This window comes from Callorhinus ursinus, unplaced genomic scaffold, assembly GCF_003265705.2.
Source record: "Callorhinus ursinus isolate GAN/ISIS: 27379988/994484 unplaced genomic scaffold, GSC_fseal_2.0 scaffold9, whole genome shotgun sequence".
Lineage (NCBI taxonomy): Eukaryota > Metazoa > Chordata > Mammalia > Carnivora > Otariidae > Callorhinus > Callorhinus ursinus.
The window spans coordinates 5,108,710-5,131,878 of NW_027397071.1; the positions used below are offsets into that span (position 1 = coordinate 5,108,710).

Below are 23,169 nucleotides of genomic sequence, written 5' to 3' on the forward strand. Positions count from 1 at the left end.
ATGCAAATATAAATTTTGCCAATTACATAGTGTTGTACTTACATTTTAAAATTTGACACATAAAAGGATGTGTAACATGCAAATAGATTATCAAACATAATCATTTGTCACCTAAGAATTAGAACATTACCCATACTTTGCATTTATCTATTTGAGTTCCTCTCCTGTCTCTCCCCACCTTCCTACTCCCCCTTTTTCATAGTTCTCTCACATGCAAAAAGACCTAAAATATGTATCCCTAAAGTGACATTTTTTAGTTTGGTTCCTTTTTGAGCTTTATAAAAATGGTATCGTATGTTACACGTAGTCTATGGGGATCTGAGTTTTTTCACTCAACATTATGTTTCTGAGATCCTTTTATACATAGCTGTCATTTATTTCCACTGATGTACAATATTTCATTGACTATATAATAGATTGTTAAGATACATATATAATAGTACAATTATGCATTTTAAAAATCCTTGCTAATATCTGACTAATTCTTAATTCTCCATCTACCTCATTTAGATTAGATACATTTCACAATAAGCAGTCATATTGCACATTTTTCAGCTATTTCACTTACAGTTGTCTCAGCAACCTTCAAAGGGAATTAAGGACTATTATCTGCTAATATAATGGAAAGCAGATCATGCTTTTTCTTTTGTTTTTCACAAAGAATCCTGAAAAGGAGGCAGAACCTTCAGAGCTCCTGAATGAACTACAATTCACTCAACATTTGATCTAGCCTCCTGAAAATACCAGTCCTAAGATTCATTTTTTTTCATATTTTAACATCTCTGAAATTAGGATAGGTCTTATACATGTAGGGGTTTGTAATGTAGTTGATTCTAAGCAAAAGCAAAATTGGCCACGTTCCTGATGGCATGACTGGCCAAATGAAAGCTCTTGGTATTCTGGTCAAGAAACTATTTTAAGGGGCGCCTGGGTGGCTCAGTTGATTAAGCATCCGCCTTCGACTCCAGTCATGAGCATGCTTCTCCCTTTCCCTCTGCCTGCTGCTCCCCCTGCTTGTACACTCTCTCTCTATCTCTGTCAAATAAATAAAATCTTTAAAAAAAAAAAAACTATTTTAAGCACTACTTGAGAAGGGAAGAGGGGTTTAGCTGTTGTCTGTGAACTTTCCATTCATGTGAACCTTCTTGTAAGATCAAGAGAGTGCCAGCGTAAGAACCTGGGATATGGCTGTATTCATTCTCTACAGCTATGTAACAGATTACTGCAAATTTAGCACCTTAAAGCAATGCCCATTTATTCTCTTACAATTCTGTAGGTCAGAAGTCCATGCAGGGTTTAACTAGGTTCCCATCTAATGATCTCACAAGGCTGAAATCAAGGTGTCAACATAGGCTAGCATCTCATCTGAGGCTCTGGGCCCTCTCCCAAGTTCACATGGTTGTTGGCAAAATTCATTTCTGTGTAGGGGTAAAACTCCTAGGACTTCAAGGCCAACAGGAGATCATCTCTCTGACCTCCCTTGTCTCCCACCTCTAGACTCCCCTCATAAAAGCTCATCTGAGGGCTGCCTAGGTGACTCAGTCGGTTAAGCGACTGACTCGGTTTGGGCTCAGGTCATGATCTCAGGGTCCTGAGATTGAACCCTGTGTCGGGCTCCACACTCAGCTTGGGGGCTGCTTGAGATTCTCTCCCTCCCGCTCTGCCCCTCCCCTCACTCACACCCTTTCTCTCCTCCAAGAATAAATAAAATCTTAAAAATAAAAAAATAAAAGCTCACCTGCTTAGGTTAGGCCCAACCAGAAGAATCTCCCTCTTGATTAACCCAACTGATCAGAGATCTTAATTACAACTGCAGTAATCTCTTTGTTATAAAGGAGATATGAGGTATCCTCTAATATCCACAGGTCCAGCCCATGCTCAAGAGCAGGGGATTATACACAGCATGTACACTAGGTGGTGGGATTCTTGGTAGCCATCTTAGAATTCTGCCAACCACATGGCTTTTAGCAGCTTGGAATAAAATCCTGGATACAACAATGAAGCACTCTTAGGACATTCTGCATTACCAGTATTCTTGGTGGCCCAAGAATAATTCTGTGAGGAAAAACCTGCACATATATGAGCCAAAAAGAGATTCAGCAAGATCAATGTATGCTAAAATTAGTAAACTAATCTTTAGTTATTTAAGTACATTTTAGTACATTTAAGCAGAAAAAGGTATTTGCCTAGTCTCTTGTTAGTTTCCTAGAGTTACCATAACATTACTACAAATGGATGGCTTAAAACAACAGAAATTTATTCTCAGTTCTGATGGCTAGAAGTGTGAAATTAAGGTGTTGACAAGGTTGGTTCTTCCTGGAGGCTCTAAGGGAGAATGTGTGCCCTCTTTTCTAGCTTCTACCAATTCTTGTATTCCTTGGCTTCTAGATATAGTACTGCAATTTCTGCCTCATCTTCATATAATGTTCCCCCGATATGTCTGTGTCTGTGTCCAAATTCCCCTCTTCTAAGAATACCAGTCATTGGATTAGTGTTTACTGTAATTCAGTATGACTTCATCTTAATTTGATTACATCTGCAAAGACCCTATTCCCAAAAAGGCCACATTCTGAGCTTCTGAGTAGACATGAATTTTGAGAGGACAATTCAATTAAGTATAGTCCCAAAGTTTCTCCCCCCGACCCCAAACATTAGTAATTATAAAGGAAAAATAACAATTTTACTATGAATAATCCTGGCAGACTCCACTTTAACCAATTGATTAAGGCAAACATCACTAATAATACGTTTCAACATCTTATGACCCTTGGTATGATGCAGTGAGACGGGTACATAACCTAAATAATGTTTCAAGGGAAGGATCAGATAAAAACAAGTAGAGGGATGTTTACAAAATAACTGACCGATGTTGTTCCAAAGTGTTCAGATCATGAAAAGTAAGGAACTATCATAGAATGGAGGAGAGTAAGGAGACATAACAACTAAATGCAGGGTGGGATCCTGGATTTGATTCTGGAAAAGAAAATGGATATGAGGGAAAAAACTGACAAAACCTGAATTAATTTTGTAGTTTAGTTAATGTTGTATCAAGGTTAATTTCCTAGTTTTTGAAAATTGTTCTATGGGTTAGGTAAACTTAACATAATGGGAAACTGGGTGAAGAGTTTATGAGAACTTTCTATACAATTTTTCTAATTCTTTTTTAAGTCTAAAATTATCTCAACAGGGACACCTGGGTGGCTCAGTTGGTTAAGCATCTGCCTTTGGCTCAGGTCATGATCCCAGGGTCCTGGGATGAAAGCCCTGCAGGGAGCCCGCTTCTCCCTCTGTCTGCTGCTCCCCCTGCTTGTGCGCATGTGCTCTTTCTCTCTCTCTCTGACAAATAAATAAAATAAAATATTTAAAAAATAAATAAAATAATCTCAACAAATACATATTCTCCTGATTACTAACGAGGCTGAGCATAATTTCAAGTGCTTATTTGCCTATACAATTTTTTATTTTTTTAATTTTATTTTTTTAAACTTTTTTTTTAAAGATTTTATTTATTTGAGAGAGAGAGAGCATGAGCAAGGAGTAGGGGCAGAGCAAGAGAGAGAAGCAGACTCCTCGCTGAGCAGGGAGCCCAATACAGGGCTCAATCCCAGAGCTCCAGAACCATGACCTGAGCCGAAGGCAGATTCCTAACCAGTGAGCCACCCAGGTGCCCCTATGCAGTTTTTTTTTAATGTAGACATTCAAGCCATTCCCCCATTTCTTTTCCTTGACTTTTTCTTATTTATATGTACTAATTTAGTAGTCATGATACTAATACATTATCAGTTTTACGTGTTCCATTTACTCTCCTAATTTGATTTTTAATTTTTAATGCTATTTAATATCAATTGTTTAATATCAATGACTATATTAAAATATAGTCAAATTTATTACTATAAAGAAAGAGATTCAGAAGAGTTAGGCCTTGTGAAGAAGTTTTAGGAACACCTTCACCAATTTACTTTGCTCATTTATTTTTACTTTACACTTTACATACACACAAGAATGACACATGATAAAAACGTTTTTAAACTTTTATCTAATTAAATCTAAACTACATCTAAACAAGTTTTAAAGCATTCCATTAACAAATCTAAAAATTCTAGGGCGCCTGGGTGGCTCAGTTGGTTAAGCGACTGCCTTCGGCTCAGGTCATGATCCTGGAGTCCCGGGATCGAGTCCCGCATCGGGCTCCCTGCTCAGCAGGGAGTCTGCTTCTCCCTGTGACCCTCTTCCCTCTCGTGCTCTCTGTCTCTCATTCTCTCTCTCTAATAAATAAATAAAATCTTTAAAAAAAAAAAAAAACAAATCTAAAAATTCTAAGTAATAATAATATTATGTCAGAGTGAAAATGGCAACATATTTTCTTCTTGCTGGTGCACAAATAAGGATGTATCAGACAATCAATACTGTCTTAGATTTAATGAAATGTAGAATTCATTCATTCGATGAATATTTATTATGTACTTACTGTTATATTAGTCCCTGTTCTAGGTTTAGGGGATGCAATGATGAACCAGAGAACTGAAGCCTGGGCTATTGTTTAGGAAGAAGAGGAATAAACAAATTCATAAATGTGTTAATTTTGGATAGCAATACATGTTATGAAGACAATAAAACAAGATAACGTTATAGGGAGTGACAGCAATACTGGGTACTTTTACTTTAGAGAAGATCTTTGTGAGGCAGTAACATTTGAGCTAAAAACTGAATGATGAGAAATTGCCAAAAAGTGATGATTGGTAGTGGTGGTGGGCACCTGGTTGGTTCAGTCGGTTGAGCGTCAGGCTCTTGGTGTCTGCTCAGGTCATGATCTCAGGGTCCTGGAATTGGGCTCCATGTTGGCCTCCATGGTCAGGGAGGAGTCCGCTTCAGGATTCTCTCCCCCTTCCTCTGCCCTCCAACCACGAGTGCGCACGTGTGCGTGCTCTCTCTCTCAAATGAATAAATCTTAAGAAAAAAAGTGATAATTTTGGGGAAAGAGAATTCCAGATGGAGGCAACAGTAAATGCAAGAGTTCTGAGTAGGAACAAATCTACAATGTTGGAAGAACCAAAATATCAATGGAATTGAATCATGGTGAACTAGGGGTTAGAGATTTAGTGGGAACTAGGTCATTAGGGCCTTGTAGGCCATGGTAAAAGAGTTTGGATTTTATTTTAAGTGTAATTGGTTTTCATTAGGATCTAATTTAAGTTTAATTAACAATATTCTTTTGTTCCACCTTTCCCTCTGGTTAACTGATTCTCAAAGCTAAAGTTTTAGGGTGACTACCTTTATAGTGCAGCAGCTTAGCATGGCCACATAAGTCTTGCCTTAAGTATATTGTTGACGCTTTAAAGCAGAGGATATAGTTTTTGCATTATTCTTATTTAGATTCTAACATTTTATTACATATTGCTTCTTATTCTTATTTACATAATGCATTTGAACTGTTGGGGGCTTGTTAATGAATACAAAGTTTTAGAATGCAGGATTCTAGGACTAAATCTTAATTATTTCTTAATAATAAGAAATGATTATTCTTTATGAAAGTTTCTGCTCTAAATGGTGTTTTCCTGTTCTAAAATCTTGAATATTGATCCCTTTACTATCCACTATTACCGAAATTTTATGAAAGAAGTTCCCTTTATCTTCCCTAAATAGGAAGGACATAATGTCAGAATAAAAACAGTCCTTAAAATCTTGAATAAATTTAGCCTTATTTTTTAAAAATCTCCACATTGACCTAATTTTTCTCATTTTATGGAGAACTTACAAAAATCTCATCCTAGGGGCGCCTGGGTAGCTCAGTTGTTAAGCGTCTGCCTTTGGCTCAGGTCATGACCCCAGGTTCCTGGGATAGAGCCCCACATCAGGCTTCCTGCTAGGCAGGAAGGAACCCTGCTTCTCCCTCTCCCACTCCCCCTGTTTGTGTTCCCTCTCTCGCTGTCTCTCTGTCAAATAAATAAATAAAATATTTTTAAAAAATCTCATCCTATACAGTTGCCATCACTGCTCAAGAAAACCTTACAAATATGTAAAGGACGGTTACTTTTGATTGTCGAATATACTCTAGAGATATGTGCTTATTGATATTTGTAGAGAGAGAAAAAAAACCACAATCATAATCGATTTCATTGTCTAAGTTTCTCAGAGAAGAAAAACCAATATGATAAATACCAAAAAATAATGCATGCATTTTTTTTGTTTCACGTTATTCCTTAATAGACTAAATATCTCCTCAAAATCCATGACTACCCCATTGTATAGGAAAAGGTTTCCCAAGTGACTTCACAAGTTTCTGCTTTAACTTATTTCTGTTTAAAAAAATAAACATAACTATATTTTTCAGCTTTTTAATTTGACTTCAAATTATTCTGAAAAAAATTATTGCTGCAAAATGTAGTGATCTTCTAAAAATGAAACCAACCTCTAGTTATGGGTAGTACTTGTATAAAGATTAAATCACTTAAACTAGTGATTTAAATCAAATGACTCCATCTTTTGCTTTCTTGAATGCATTGGAAGCTATAATGTATGCTTCCGGATGTATGCATATTTGCATTTTCTGTTAAATGTAAACTGATACTAATTATGGACTGAGGAGGAATTTAAAGGCAATTGAGACAATCAGAATGATGAAGATGAAGTGGTTATATGATTTAAGAAGGTATTTAGAAACTATGTGTCATGGTAGAAATCAAGACTTATTTTTCCTTATTAATTGGGATTGTATATATAGAATTTAATGAGACTATTATTTTTTACATTTCCCATTACTATGATATTTGAGAAGGTGTGCTTAGACCTAATTCTACTTTTAGCCCAGCTTCACGTGACCTTGTTTCTAGTGCAAGAGCCCAAGGCAGTTTCTCTGTAACATTAGATTGGATTATCCAGACTAGATCTATTGCTAAGAAGAGATCTCAATTTAAGAAATGGACAAAGGAAACAAAACAGCTGGTTTGATATATTAAATGATTTGTACTGCCCCAACAGAACATTCCAATTTCTAACAACTTCTTACACTGTTGTTCAGTGCTATTCATTCAACAAGCTTTTGAGAGTTGTCTATACCACGCACTGTCAGGACAAACGATGCAAAGATGAATGTCATAGGCTCTGTACTAAAGTATCAATAGCTAGTATAAACTAATAATTACATTACAGTGAGCTATGAAAGCACTGAAAGCAAATGCGAAGCAAGTTATCTTGTGCCTAGGAAAAGTGTGGGAAGGCATCAAAGAGAACAAAGAGGCAGCTTGGAGGTGGAATGGAATTTTACCGACTGGAACAGAGGTAAGAGGAAAATCTTTTTAAAAATCATAAGTAGGATACTGCCTCTTAGAATTCAAGGAAATTTGTTCAGAATTGGAGGCTGCTTACTCTCTTAACACTGCATCTTTCCTTCATTGAACTTATTTCACTGTGTACGTTTAAATTTGTTTTTGTGATTACTGAATGATGCTAGACTGAAAGTTCCTTGAGGACAGAACCATATCCATTTGTCTTGAGAACTGTATACACTTCAACGATGACACATAAGAGAGGTAGGATAAATATGTGTTGAAAGCGAAAATAAAGTGGGTAGCAGAGTTCTCAGGAGCGTGACTGGTCATTGTTTATCTAATACTGTCAAAAGAGAGAGCCGCAGAATCTGGGAAACGCATTCCTCTCACCAGAGGGTACTGCTCTATTGTTTGACAAGGGAAAATTCATTGAATTTTTCTGTGGCCACAATTAACTATTTTCCTCCTTCCTCGTACCCCGTTGGATTAATCATCCATTTGCCTTGATTTCAACCTTTTGGTTACTGATTCAGCCTCTTTGATTACCGGATAGACCACGATTATCTTGTGGTGACTGCAAAGGTCAGATGAAGGAGGGTTTTTTTGGTTGTTTTTTAATGATTATGCTGCCTTGCTCACTCTTGTCCGTCTGTTGCAAGCAATATAGTTTCTGGGAGACAAAGGTACCACGTAAAACTTCCAAATTACCTTACTAAAAATCTACTCTATACTAATGAAAATTCCAATATATTATAGCAAACAAGAGGAAAAAAAGACTTGCACTATGAGGAGAAACTGGGGTTTGAGGTTTCTGTATTATCGCTGAGAAAAAGCGAAATCCTTTAGATGACATTCCTGGAAATGCCCTCTAAATTGTTCGCCCTCAAAGTTTACCCTGGTCTCGCTGCTTAAGGCATAGTCATATTCAGGTTTGCAAAGATCAGAGACGCCGAAAGTTACCCGCCACCCCACCCCATGACTCCCAGCGGAGTCAGTAAACACCGAGATTGCTTCTCGCAGCTCACGGGTGAGGGAATGTAGGGTAACGTGGGCAACCATCTTGGTTGTGGCTAAGAGCAGCGCACTAGTTGGCGTCACTCAGCCCTCATGCGCAGGCGTATTAGGAGTACACGCCCCCACCCCCCCCACCCCGCTTCCCGTGCACGCGCTCGGAGCCCGCAACTCTCGCGAGAGAAGCGAGATTTATTCCTACGTACCGGGCCGTGCTGCTTATGGCGGCGCTGGAGAGGGGGCGCTGAGCTGTTGGGGTAAGTACGACCTCGGGGTCCAATTGGGGGTAGCAAGAAGCCAGGCTAGGGGCAAATGAGAAGACAAGGACTAAAGGGAGAGACTCCTGAGTCAAGGTGGGCACTCCTAGAGCTCCGGGCAGGGAAGATCTCGCCCTTAGTCTCTACCCTGGGCTTTTCCACCTGGCCTCCGTTTAACTGTCTAAGCCTCACGTCAGGCCGCAGAGCCGAAACGAAGAGTCGAGGCCAGGCAGCCGCGCGTGGTGGTGGTGGTGGTGACTACAGTGGGGGGAGGGAGCGAAAATGGAGGCTCCGACCGCAGCCAAGATGGAGGCAGGGGTGCGGGGCTTGGGCGCGGAGGCTGCTGGGAATTGTAGTCTAGCCACTTCCTCCTCTGCGGCTTGGCGGGGGGAACGGGAACTACAAGTCCCGGCGGGCGGGGCGAGGGGGTGGTGGCGCGGTCCTTTGTGTGAAGCTGGAGGAGCCGGAGGCAGAGGGAGAGGGGCCTACTCTCACTCTGGACCTTATAGCTTACTGTCCGTCACCTGCTTGGGGGTCTGACTACGAGTACCAGAGCGCAGTGCGGTAGTGGCGCCTCCTTTGTGTATGGACTGAGACCCTGCTCCATCTAAATGCTTAGAGACACCTCCTTTCCTATTGAAAGCCCACTTTCCTGTTGAAGAGACACTTCAAACAGTAGCTCAGCTGAAGTGTCATCTTTACTTCCACTCACCTGGAGCTGTCTGTCTTGAGTCCCCGCACCCAGCCTTCCCTTCTTGCTTTCCCTTCGGCTTCTTGAGAAAGAAAACCAGCCCCTAATCTTCGGCACGTGTCTCTCACTGCTCTATCCTGGGGTTAGGGCGTGCTCTATTAGAGCTCAGTGGAGCCGTCCTTAACCGCCATCTCTGGCTCTTACGGTGCAAAAGCCTGGTCTACGTTGAGCAATGAACGACTTGGCTTCGTCATTCTCTGTAGAGTTAGTTTTTTAGAGCCCTGGTCGGAGACACTTGAGGTTTTTAACCATCCGATATTTTGTCAATATGAAATTTTAGTGCCACGGTTCTTTTGCTTTAAGGTTTTCCTTTAGAAACACCCAGGTGGCTTCTTTCTTGCTTGACTCAAAAGTGAGGCAGGGAACGCTCCCTAAAAACAGCCATCAATCTGCAAACACAAAAGTCTGAACATTGTAGGAGGAGGTAATTGCTTTGCACCTAAAATGAGTGAAAAAATGTGGTCCTCTTTAAAGAGTTTGGAGACAGGCTTGGGGAGGGAGGGAGGACTCCCGAAGACACTGTGGTGGTTAAATTTCCTTTGATAGACTTTGCTTTTGATGAGGAAGATATATGAACTGGCAGCTCTTGGCCAGAGCCACCGGTCTGTAAAATTTAGGTACCAAGTTACAGCTTGTAAGTTATTCTGTTATCAAAATGCTGAGTAATTTTCATTTTGAGTTTCTAGAAGATAAGCATTCTTAATACTACATTGAGGGGTAGTGCAATACCTTGGTGCTTTTGGGATACTAATGAATAATAGTCATTCTTGGTGTGGGTAAGGAGAGGGTTTATATGCCTGAATGGACATATACCTGAGTCATAACATCTAGATAAATATTCAACCTTGTTTCTTTTTGTTTCCTTTTAGCCTTAGGCCTGAAATAAAAGAGATGGTAGTGGTTTGAGTGATTTTGCAGCTGCTCTGGATGTTTACCATTGAGATGAGTATTTATAGCAGCTGAGTTGAAAAGTAAAGTATTTGAGGCGCAGAAGATAGGTTTTCTTTTTTTGTAATTAAGTTCTGACTTACCAAGTATGACCTTTAGAGTGTGGTTGAAAATTCTAGTAAATTCCTACAATTCAAAAATGAGATCATGAAAGCTGACATTTAGTCCTGCTTTATCCCGCTTCTGTTTTCCCCTCCAGCCATCTAAAGATACACTGTGCGGGGCTGTTCAACATTTTTAAAAAATTAGTTTCTTTTAAAATATACGTTACGTAAAATTTATCATTTTAATCTTTTTTAAGTGTATGGCTCAGAGTTATTAAATTCATTCACGTTGTGAGGGCCATACTTGTGACAGGGTAGTTGAAACATGGAAATGCTGTTTGGACAGATTTTTTTAAGGTGCTGAACTTAGGACTACTATGAAATAAAATAAAAATCTTGATTTCGTTAAATAAACACAGAATTGATGCCTTCTTAGCTTTGTCTTTTCAAAAACCAAAAGGGTACCTACTTTGAGATCTTTGACTCAAACTGTCTTAGGGAGAGCTGTAAAACTTGTAGGATTTTTTCATAATAGAGAATTATAGCCACAAAAAAAAAACAAACCATTTTTTTCTAAGACTTCGTGGCTAGAATGTCTCCAGGGGTGAAACTGCTTTGGTAGAAGTGACTTGTTTTCTTGAATTCCATCATTTCTTGATGTTAAATTCTTTTTGCCAAGTCAGGATTTTAAAACATTCCTTTGTCTAGATATTGGAATGCTTTCCACTTCCATGTATGAGTGAGTACCTGGTTAAAAACAATGCAAAACTTTTTTTCAGTTCATACTGCCAAGCCTAAGGAATTGTGCTACATTTTTCGTTAGGGTTATTGAACTGGAATATGATCTAGGCAGTATTCTGTTCAGAAGTATTGAATGGTAATTTTATTTTTGGAGTGTTTTTATATTTAATATGCCCTTTAATGCTGAGGTAAAACTGTGTAGTTGAAAATAAACTGATTAGCAGTTTCTCCACAGTTAACATGTAGGCTATCCATTGGTTTGTAGCTATAGCCAGTAGATAACCAGCTAGTTATTTGCATTTCTGCTTCTCAAATGTAGTATGTACAAGCTCCTGCTATGATCAGATTTGCTAGATAACTGACTCCTTTTATCTCAGAGTCTTCGCCCAGGAGCCTTTTGTTTACTATTTATTGGGCATGCCAGAGCCTTTTGCCCTGGTAAGCCTATACTTGCTGTGACCAATATAGTAGCCGCTAGCCACGTGTGGCTGTTGTGCATTTAAACTGTGTACATTCTGAATTGAACTGTGCTATAATTGTAAAATAAACAATGGATTTCAAAGAAAACTTTTAGATTGATTACATATGGAAAACATTTTGGGTATATTTGATTAAATAGCCTTAATTAAAATTAGTTTCACCTGTTTCTCAATTTTTTTTTAATTTGGTAGAGAGCGCGCGCGCACAAGCAGGGAGAGCAGCAGGCAGAGGGAGAGGGAGGGAGAAGCGGGCTCCGTGCTGAGCAGGGAGCCCGAGATTCAGGATGCGATATGGGGCTTGATCTCAGGACCCTGAGATCATGACCAGAGCCGAAGGCAGTTGCTTAACTGACTGAGCCACCTAGGCGCCCTGTTTCTCTCAACTTTAATATGATCACCAGAAAATTTTAAATTACATACATGGCTTACACTTATTTCTGTTGGGACAGTGCTGGTCTACACTATTCTCTGATTTTGTGTCTGGAACGTTCAGCTTCTTACACTGGCATCTGTCCTATTTCAAAGTATTAGTATATTGTAAAAACAGTTAAGTGATAAATGGATAAGTAACTTTAAATGTCTTAATAGCTGTTCGGGTAACTAACAGCCCATTATAATTGCTATTACTAAACATATACAAAAAGATAGTTGCGGCAATTTGATATTCTTTAATTTCTGCTCGCCATGTTGCTGACTTGGTTAATTATCTGAACTTTATCATTTTCCATAGATTGTAAAGTAAAAGTGAATTAAAACCTGTTAAGCTCTTCAGTTATACAGGTTATAGCAAAACATGACATACTTAAACTTGAGTTATCAAAATTTATGAAGGAGGAAGTTAGGGTAAGAATATTATTCATATAAAGCAACAATAGAGAACCTTTTCAGTCCCATGCTGCCTAATTGGATCTTTGCTCTTCTCAAAAAAAAAAAAAAAAAAACTTTCTGAAGAAAGTAAGTTAGGTGGGGAGACTTATAGACTGGTTTAGCCTTTCATTAACATTCTCCCCAAGTGAGTGCTGTACAAACTCTGAGAGTAATTTGTCAAAATGACAGATTTTAGATGGATTGCTGGCCACATAAGTTATAGTTCAGCACATATTTAGTGCCTACTGTGTGCCTGGTTTCTAGTAGTCCTTTTGAGGTAAAGCAACGAACGGGGGGGGGGAGACTAAATAAAACAGGTGATGATAATTTTAAGACAGGTGAAATAGGGAATGACTAATTGGGTTATCAGTTTAAGGAATTAGCTTTAACTCCCAACTAAAACATAATAGTTGATAATTAACTAGGGATGCTACTGTTTCCAAACTGAGTAGATAACTTAGCAATCAGGGAGACACTCAGATCAACATTTAAATTGCCTAAATATTTTAGTTGTTACTCTGTATTTCTTGTGACTAAGTATCTAGCCTTTGGGGGCTAGAGGGAATGCGCTGGGTTCAGAGGGTTCAGAGGGGTAAGGCAGACGACTTGTCAGTACCACCCATGAATGGTGATAATCTTGGCATGAGTGCATAGCCCATTTTATTAAAATGCCCAGTGGGTACTTTTTAAGGGTTTCATTAAGTGTTAATTTGACTGAAAAGTGTTTAGTTTAACCATAGAAATCTCATAGCTGTGAAGGTACTAATGAAGTGAAATTCCACCACTTGGGGTTTTTCATGATGGTGGGTGTGTTTGAGCTTTAATAGATCCTAATAAGCTTCATTAGTGCCCAAGACTGGCTCTGCAATGCTCCAGATTTTAGATTCTGGAAGTCTCATTTCTCTGTTACTATATAGACAGTTCTTAATACAACATCCTACACTAGGTTAATCCTGTTCCAAGTTTTTCAAGATAGGTTCCCTTCCCCCCATGATACACACAGTCTTGTCCTTAGTTTGATGAAATTCTTGCCTGTTTTACCAGATAGCAATTTTGAGGTCTTTGGGTTCGTAAATAGATGTAAGATAGTAAGATTAAACCAGTGTATTGAGTCTGTATTTTTAAAAGAAATTATTTCTTGATGGGATAAGTAAGACTATACAGTTAATCAAAACAGAATTTTTAGAAGTTAGTAGAACTGTCTGCACTTAAATTTGGTGTCGTTTTCCTATTATGGATTAACTGCCTCTTTGCTGTTGTAGTTTTGCTATGGTTAAGTTTCACAGTGCTGGATTAGTGCTGAAGGGGGCTGTGATAAATAAACTTGAGTTTGTTTCATAATTGGAGGAACAGGGGTCCCTGGGTGGCTCAGTCAGTTAAGTGGGTGCTTTCGGCTCGAGTCATGAACCTGGGGTCCTGGGATCGAGCCCCACATCTGGCTCCCTGCTCAGCGGAGAGCCTGCTTTTCCCTCTCCCTCTGCCTGCCACTCTGCCTACTTGCGCGCGCTCTCTGTCGAATAAATAAAATCTTTTTTTTAAAAAGTGGAGGAACAAGATACATAAAAACATGAAGTAAGAAAAGGGCAGAAATGATTTGGTATCTGAAAGAATGATGCAGACAGTGGGAGTTACTGCCTCATAGTGAAAATTAAGGTAGTAAGTCTGTACTGGAATGGTCAAAAAAGACTTCTGTGTCACTTTGAAGATGGCAAAATTATCTTCTTTGTGAGAAGACCCATATATGCACAAGGAAGACTAGAATTCATGCATCTCCCAGGGGTTATGAGGATTAGGCAGGAAAATAAACCTATCTAGGAGAAGAACTGGAGAGCCGTCAAAAGGTAAAGATGGAAAGGTAGAATAAAGAACATCTTAAGTGGTGGCTCTTAAATCCTGGCTGCAAGTCAGAAACGGGCCGGGGCTGGCGGGGGGAGGATAAAATGTACCAACTCCTGGGACCTAACGCTAGTGAAATTAAATTAGAATCTCAAGGTAGGATCCAGGCTTTGATTTTTTTTGTGGTGTGGTGTGTGTGTGTGTTTTAAGTTACCCAGGTAGTCGGGTTGGGTGTGCAGCCAGGATTAAGAACTTCCCATCTAGAATGCTGGAAAAATCACTGAGGTTTTGGACAATGAAATGAGATGAAATTGAAGTTACAGATTGATCAGTTTGGCGGTGTTATGTGACAGAAAATGAAAAGGGTTGACACTGGAAGTTAGATATGTTAGATATCTGGACTAAAATGTGTCATTTAGGACAAAAGATCTCTTTAAGGAAATATTGATAAAGACTTGCAACATAGGGTGTGGAGGTGGAGTGAAAAGAGTCAAAGATCATAACAGAAATGGCCCTACTTCAGGCCAGTTAAATTATTCTTTGAGTGGGGACTGGGCATAAGTATTTATTAAAACTTCCCAAGTGATCTGCAACCATTGCTCTAAGAAGTATCTAGTCTGGGGAAATAGAATGATTCAAATAAAATCTGAAAGATGGGACAAATGTAATATTTGATATTTGAGGTAATAATATAAAGTCAGGGAATGTTTAGTCTGCCACACACACACACAAAACAGCCACAGATCAGCTGTTGATAAGTTTTCATTTTGCATATGTGAAACTGAAATTTAGAGAGATGAAGTGACTTGTTCGTGGCATTTTACTAGGGAGTGTCAGTGAATGAACTTGAGCTCTCCTAGTCTATAAACTTCACAAGCTCTGGCCTCTCACCATATAGTCATTCTTATCTCTGATGTTTTTAAAATAAACACACTATTCATTTTTCACCATTTCTAAAACCAAGTCTACCTTTTTCTTCTCCCCATATAAATCACTTAGCTAATAGCACCAGTTTAGTTAATATTTCAGTCAGTGCAAAAGAATCATTTTTATGGCCAATATAAAGCACAGTTCTGTGGTTTGACTTATATTTCACTTCCCATCTTTTCTCATCTTAATTGTTTCTTTTTTATAGCCATTTCTCTCATCTATTTCTGGCAACAGCTCAAATGAGATTTCTGTTTTCTTCACTCAGTCATCTCCCATAGGATTTCAAGACTTAATACCCTTTCATCAAGAACTAAGGCTCTCTGTTTCCTGTTATATCAAGTTGAAATACTTCATAATCTGGCTCCACTATACCTGTCACACCACATATCCCATTTCACTCTGTTCTGGCCACACTAGCTTATTGATTCCTGTGAAACAAGCCACACTTGTTGCCACAGTCCTTCATGTAATAAACCTCCCTTGATGTCAGGCATAGAAGATCATATACGTGGTCCCTGCTTTCAAGGAACTTAGAATTTAGTGGCATACCCTGGCTTGGCTTGTGTGATGTGCCTAGAATACTTGGCTGTTTTATTTCTCTCAAAATTTTGCCTATTTCACCAAATTAAGTCTCCACTTTTGATTAAAAGCCTTCTCTGTGCTCACGATGTTGCTTCAATGTATATACAATGGTGAATAAACAGTAAGTAGTAGTTCTAATACAAAGTATATGACAGTACTCAAGATTAGTTGAGCAAATTATTTTTGGCATTTTCTATATTCTGGTTTTTCTCCACATATAACTCTTGTTATACGTAAATTACTTGATGGCAGGAACTTCTTTTGTATTTTCCACAATACCTACCACAGTGCTAGATGCTTATAAAACACTTGTATTAAATTGAATATTATGCTCTGAAACTTAGAACTTATGGTGTGGGGTGTCACCAAGGAATGTGAAATTCCCATTTTGAGTGTGTGACATCAAAGGAGGTGGTATCCATTAGCACTTGAGAGATTGCTCAAATAACATCAAATGAGTGTGCTTCCAAGTTTCCTGCATTACTTGTTTAACCAGTGATTCTGAGTTTATGAAATGAGCCTGTCCCTCTACCCACCCTCTGTCCTGGTTCTTTTATGTAAATTATACTTAATGTCTTCATTTTTTATCTCTAGTATGAAGTGTAACAGAACAGACTTTACCACCTGAAACTGCTGCTTCAAGTTCAGATCAGGCAAGGAACAAACCTCGAAACAAACAACAAGACCAAAGAAGAGTACACTTAAGTTGAAGACACAACACTTGATCTGAAACAAGAAGTTTGTGCCTACTCAACAGCTTTGAAAGAGCACTTCCCAACGCTGCTAGTAGTCTTTGTTTTCTTCAGTGCTGTACTGTGAGATTGCCCGGTGCAGCAGCAGTTGTATTCTTTATTAGCTTGATAGATCATTTTCTCTCGCTCTTTTTTTTTTTAATACTAGCAACTTTCATCCTTTGAAACGTGTGCTGAAAAAGAAGAATCAGCAAATACTACTGAAAGTGCAATATTTGATTATCACTGCGAGGTAGGTTTATAGTTTTCTGTCAGCAAGAATCAGTTTATAATTTTGGATTTCCTCATTATTTTGGTCAAATATCAAATGTTCTTAATCTGGTTTCTTCTAAAGATATTCTGAAAACAATTTACATTCTCAACTAGTCTGAAAATACCAAAACTGGATTAATTTATTGTTTCTTATTAAACAAGGACAATATTTATGGCCAAACTATGGGATTTTTCACACAGGATTACATTTGCTAATACATGTGGATCTCAATTAATTGGTCTCTTAGAAAAACTCTCATCTGTACTGTTTAAAAGTTAGGGTTTCAGTTAATGGATGCCCTTTGGAGGCTATGTTCAGAGGTCTCTGTAAAGGGGTAAAGAAAGAGAAGGGACATTTAAGGTGAGTAGTGCTTTGAGAGAAAGAAGAGGCTTCTAGTAGCAACAGAATGAGCAGATTCAGGGAAATTTGAAAGCACATGGTATAAGGTAAGTCCATTATGAACAGAGTAGGAAATACAGTTTTGTGGGTAGAGAGAGTAATTAGGGAAGCTTGCTGAAGGCAGGTTCTGAAGGCCCACTGTATTTGACTTTGTTCTGTGGAGAAGTCATATTTATAAGCAAGGGCTTAATGGGTTTCTTATTTCAAAACTGAGATAGTTTTTGTTATGAACAAACAATGAATCATGGAACACTGCATCAAAAACTAATGATGTAATATAGTGATTAACATAACAATAAAAAAATTAAAAAAAAACTGAGATAGTTTTATTGCTTCAGATTTTATTTATTTTTTTTTTAAAGATTTTATTTATTTGAGAGAGGGGAGGGTCAGAGGGAGAAGCAGACTCTCCACTGAGCAGGGAGCCCGACATGGGACTCGATCCCGGGACTCCAGGACCATGACCTGAGCCGAAGGCAGTCGCCCAACCGACTGAGCCACCCAGGCGCCCTTGCTCCAGATTTTAAAGACACACTTAAAGTTACATATTCAGAAGTGTATCTTTTAAAACAAATGGTGCAACTTTTAAGGGATAGGCTGAAGATGAGAAGACCTGTTAAGAGCAATGGATAGAATATAAGGAAGATAAAAGCCATGGAATAGGCAGAGAAAGAGGCAGTAGGTGTTTCAGTGGTAGAAGTAATAGGACTTGATAACCAATTAATTGAATATGAAGATGAGCCTGGAGGGAATTGACCTAGTCTATCCAGTTGTAGAAGTTCAAAACCTTTGTTGTTCATAGGAATAGGGAAGTTTATGTGGGGACTTGATCAAAGCAAAATATATTGTGGAAATCTATTGCATTCATTAGATAGTAATTTGAAAATTGAGGAAATACGCTAGCATGGAATGTTGAACAGTGGTTTTTTTGGGAAGGGAGGATTAGGAAAGGCAATTCTCCTTTTTAATCTTCAGGTTTTCTAAAAAATAAATAAATAAATAAAAGCTTTGTATTCAGAAAGGAGTCCTCACTTTATAGGTAATAAATGAAGAAGTGCCAAAGAAGAGAATGTTCAGAGAAATGGGTAGCCAGGAAGGAATACCAAGGAAGATAATTTCAAGGAGGATTTGGTGGTAAACCTTTTTAAAAATGCTGCAGCAATCAAATAGAATGAGGAATGAAAATACTAGGTCATTCCTAGGTTGATGTCTTGTAAAAGCTTCATCACCATTTCAAGAAGCACTTGGGCCTTTAATCTGCAATTTATTTAGAGGCTGAGGAGCCTACTGTGGTAATGACCTTACTGTGGACCAAAATTACTCCTTAACTGAAAACTACCAATAATAACCAATTTATCTGTCTCTCTTCCATAAACAGTCTTAAGGCTGTTGTACTATTTGCTTTTTCTGTTTGTTTCTTCATACCTCCTCATCTGATTTTAAAATTAATTTTAGGCTGTTATAAATTGTGCTGGGTTAGATAAGATAATGGAGATTGAAACTGCACAGTTTTATCTTGACTGAAAGCAGGTGAAAGACTAGAACTAAAGCTTCAATTTCATTTTATTGAATTGTAGAAATGGATTTAAAGAAGTGCTTTTTTTAGCCTAATTCTTTGTATTCTGAATATTAGTTCACTACATGAACATTTTTATAAATTTTATTTTTATTTTTTTAAAGATTTTATTTGAGAGAGCGTGAGAGGGGGGAGGGTCAGAGGGAGAAGCAGACTCCCTGCTGAGCAGGGAGCCTGCCGCAGGACTCCAGGATTATGACCTGAGCCGAAGGCGGTCGCTTAACCAACTGAGCCACCCTGGCGCCCAAAATTTTATTTTATTTCTTAAAGATTTTATTTGAGAGCGAAAGAGAGCATGAGCTGAGGGGCAGAGGGAGAGGGAGAAGCTGGACTCCCAGCTGATCAGGGAGCCTGACGTGGGGCTGGATCCCAGGACTCCGGGATCATGACCTGAACCAAAGACAAATGCTTAACCAGACTGAGCCACCAGGCACCCCTAAATTTTATTTTTTTTAAGTAAACTCTACCCCCAACATGGGGCTCAGACTCACGACCCGGAGATCAAGAGTTGCATGCTCCATCCACTAAGCCAGCCAGGCACCCCAACGTGACCATTTTTAATATATAAATATATGTGCTCATAGCTTTCAAAATTTACAAAAGATAAATAACAATTGGGGTAGGAGATACAGTAAAATATGTTCTGATTTAAAAAAAACATGTTCTGATTATGTAGTTGTAAAGTATTCCACTTAAAAGGGGTACAGCAAAGGAAATACATCTGATAATACAATAGAACCCCAGATTTTAAAAGGGACTTTTGTAACAGTGGTAAATATTACATAATTAAGAAGGAATAAATATGGGGACTCTGGGTGGCTCAGTCGTTAAGCGTCTGCCTTTGGCTCAGGCCGTGATCCCGGGGTCCTGGGATTGAGCCCGGCATCGGGCTCCCTGCTCTGCGGGAAGCCTGCTTCTCCCTCTCCCACTCCCCCTGCTTGTGCTCCCTCTCTGGCTGTGTCTGCCAAATAAATAAAATCTTTAAAAAAAATAATAATAAATATGGGAGACATTGGCCTGAAAAAAAAATCAAGAATAAAGCTTCTAAGAAGTTTGGTATGTGAAATGGATTTGTTTGCTCAAGGCAGTCTAAAGGTGACAAAAGGAAAGCAAAGGTGGGAACATTAAAAGAAAACTAAAGCCCCAGATTGAATGAGACTATAACTCTGTTAACTTTCTAGGAGTGTGGTAGTAGTTAATGGAGACCTATACAGGTCTTGACTGATTTTCAGTCAGGTGTGGGAACTTTGGAGCTTACCCTCTATCCCTAGCAAGATCCAAGAGCAAATGAATTTGAGAAAAAAAAAAAAAAGACTTTTCAATAAGGACATTTGACAGAGGATCTCATGATACTCTGATATGGTCACTCTGGAGAAATGTAGGTTGGAGTATAATACATTAAAAGGTATTAACTAATGGACTGATTTTCAGAGAGGTTTCCAAGTGTGTGTTGCCAGATTTCCCTCCTTGCGCTGCTTTTGAAAAGGACCTGATAAATAGTTATGTGAGCACTTACGTGCTAAGCACTACTATAGGCTTTATAGTGGAAAGCTCATCTAACCATCCCAACAACCTTGTGAGGTAGGCATTAAGGAAGGGCATAGAAGAATGCTTAAAAAAAAACGATTACAAAGCCTGATTTAAAATTATCTCTAAGTTGGAATTGGAACTCCAGGTTAGCCAACAAAGGAAATGTAGTTTTCAATTAGCTTTTTCTTCAGGAACAAGAATGAGTTACAGAACCACTAAAAGGAGAAAACCTGATTTTACTAATTAGTTAAGAAACAATGTGGAGATTTTTTACTATACAAAGTTACTGAAAGTTAGGTCTGTAAAATCAAACATAATCATTCCATGCTTTCTGAATGTTTGTCAGGATACAGTAAGAGTAGTAGTAAACTGCACTTTAATGAGTAATTATTTGGAACATCTCCAGAACTTCAGTTTTTGAGAAAAACAGTTGCATTCAGAAAACTGAAAGGATCAATGGGAGTTAAGGGAAGGTATGTTTAGAGAAAGAATACAAAGTCACTTTCTAAAACTGCCTTCAAGTGAAATAGGCTGCCTTTTCTAGACTTAATTCTTTGTCAGTAGCTGCCAAGCAGACTAGGTTAGGAAAAAGGCGGAAGAAACAACTCAGATGTTGCAAAAAGAAATTACAAAGCACAGAATTTTGATTCCTCCCTGCAAGGGAATTTGGAGACCCCTTAGGCCCCCACTTTACATTTGAGGAAATAATCCTAGAGAAGTTTATGTACGAGAAGCAGGACTAAAAGCCGGTCTTTGGATCCTAGATCTGTGTTCTTCAGGGAACTTTAGTCGATTTCTTGGATTAGGAATTAAGTTTAAATTTGACCTCTGATTCTAATTCTTTTTTTAAAGGAATGAGTTAACATTGTTAATGACTTGATTTTCCAATTTTAAAAATAAATATGTAGAAAAGAGTAGAAAGTTTAAACTTTGTGAGGTTGGGGATTTTTGTCTGTTCTCTTTGTGAGCAAAGCCCAGAACAGTGTTGATGTATTTTAGGTACTAAAGTTCTTTAATGTATAAGGCAGTGGTTACGAATGTGAACCATGGAGGGGCGGCTGGGAGGCTCAGTCAGTTAAGGAGCCAACTCTTGATTCGACTCAGGTCATGATCTCAGGGTCCAGGGATCCAGCCCTGCATCGGGCTTTGCACTGTGGCGTGGAGTCTGCTTGTCCTTACCTCCCACCCCATCCCCCCACTCTTGTGCTTGCTCTCACTGTCTCAAGTAAGTCTTAAAAAGAATGCAAGCCATGGAGTGAGTACTGGATTCTATCCCCATTTACCATTTTAAGATACTTTCTAAGTGTTTTCTTGAGAAATCTGTGAGCATTAAATTAGATTTTTCTGGTCTGTTTTTGTGTTTTGTTTTTTTAAGATTTTCTTTATTTGACCGAGACAGCAAGAGAGAGAATACAAGCCGGGGGAGTGAGAGAGGGAGAAGCAGGCTTCCCGCAGAGCAGGGAGCCCGATGCGGGGCTTGATCCCAGGACCCTGGGATCACGACCTGAGCTGAAGGCAGACGCTTGACGACTGGGCCTTCAGGCGCCCCTCTGGTCTTTCTTTTTTTAAATACATTTGAAATCATACTGTATAGGTGTCTCTTGTCATTTCATATTATAGTATAAGCATATTCATACATCCTTTCTAATGACTCCATAGCATTTATATAAATTACTGTGACTTTTTTTTTTTAAAGATTTTATTTATTTATTCATGAGAGACAGAGAGAGGCAGAGGGAGAAGCAGGCTCCCAAGGAGCAGGGAGCCTGATGCGGGACTCGATCCCAGGACCCTGGGATCATGACCTGAGCCGAAGGCAGACGCTTAACCATCTGAGCCACCCAGGCGCCCTACTGTGACTTTTCCTGAACCAGCTTTTAGACTAGATTGTTTCCAGGCACTTGTTAAAACATTTCTGAGAATACATAAAGTGTTCACATTTCACATTGCTCCAGGATAGGTTTCCTGCATTGGAATTATTAAGGAAAACAACTCCACATTTTGATACATGTTGTTAAACTGCATTTCAGAAAGGTTGCGCCAGTTTACCACCATAAAAATACTTGAGCACACTGTTTTTAACGTACTTTCTCACTGTTTTTAAATCTTTTATCTTTGGTAGTTTGATAAATGGCTCATGTGCTTTATGGAAATTTTTTATTGACAAAACTGAAGTTTTGTGTTTTATGTTTAATGAATGGTCTTTAAGTCTAATTTATTTGTCTTAATACTTTGAGTATTTGACAAATGAGCGCCTAATATGTGCCAACAACTGTTTTGTCTAAACTCTAGGGATTTAGCTTTGAACAAAAAGTCCTTGCCTTCATGGAGCTTATATTCTAGTACAGTAGGCCCCCCCTCCCCCAATCTACAGGGGCTATGTTCCAAGACCCCAGTGGATGCCTGAAACTGCGAATAGTAGGGAACCCTATATGGACTATGTTTTTCCTTACATACCTGTGATTAAGTTTAACTTACAAATTAGGTGCAGTAAGATATTAATGTAGCATAATTATAACAGTATAATAAAAGTTATGTGAATGTGTCTCTGGGAATATCTCATTGTACTGTACTTGCCCTTGTAATGATGTGATAAAATGCCTACATGATGTGATGAAGTGATGAATGATGTACATACAGTGACGCAGTGTGAGGCTACTGTTGACCTTCTGAGGATATGTCAGGAGGAATCACCAGCTTCCAGACTGCTGTTGGGGGGAGGGAGGTAACAAATTGCAGAAAGCAAAATGCGGAAAAGAGGTGACTATTCCAGTTCTTATTGATTAAATTTCCTTAATAGTACACTGAGATACTTACTTGCATTTGTTTTCCTTAAGTTTGAGTATAAAAGCTTGTCCCTTTCATATAATCAAATACTGATCCTTTCCTTTGCAGTTTTTTTCTCTTTCAAATCTAGAAAGTCTTCCTTCCAAAAATTTGATTAA

General features: G+C 38.6%; 1 protein-coding gene across 3 annotated transcripts in view; it reads left to right on the plus strand.

The window, feature by feature from the left end:
- Positions 1 to 8,416: 8,416 nt before the first annotated feature.
- CSDE1 (cold shock domain containing E1) overlaps positions 8,417 to 23,169 on the plus strand; it is a 40,385-nt gene continuing 25,632 nt past the window's right edge. For 2 of the 3 annotated variants that reach the window (XM_073896095.1, XM_025872496.2), the window contains exons 1-2: positions 8,417 to 8,536; positions 16,309 to 16,698. The gene's annotated coding sequence lies outside the window, so the exon portion shown is untranslated. Of the gene's footprint in view, positions 8,537 to 16,308; positions 16,699 to 23,169 lie in introns of those variants that run through there. The other variant, XM_073896098.1, reaches the window with a different exon arrangement.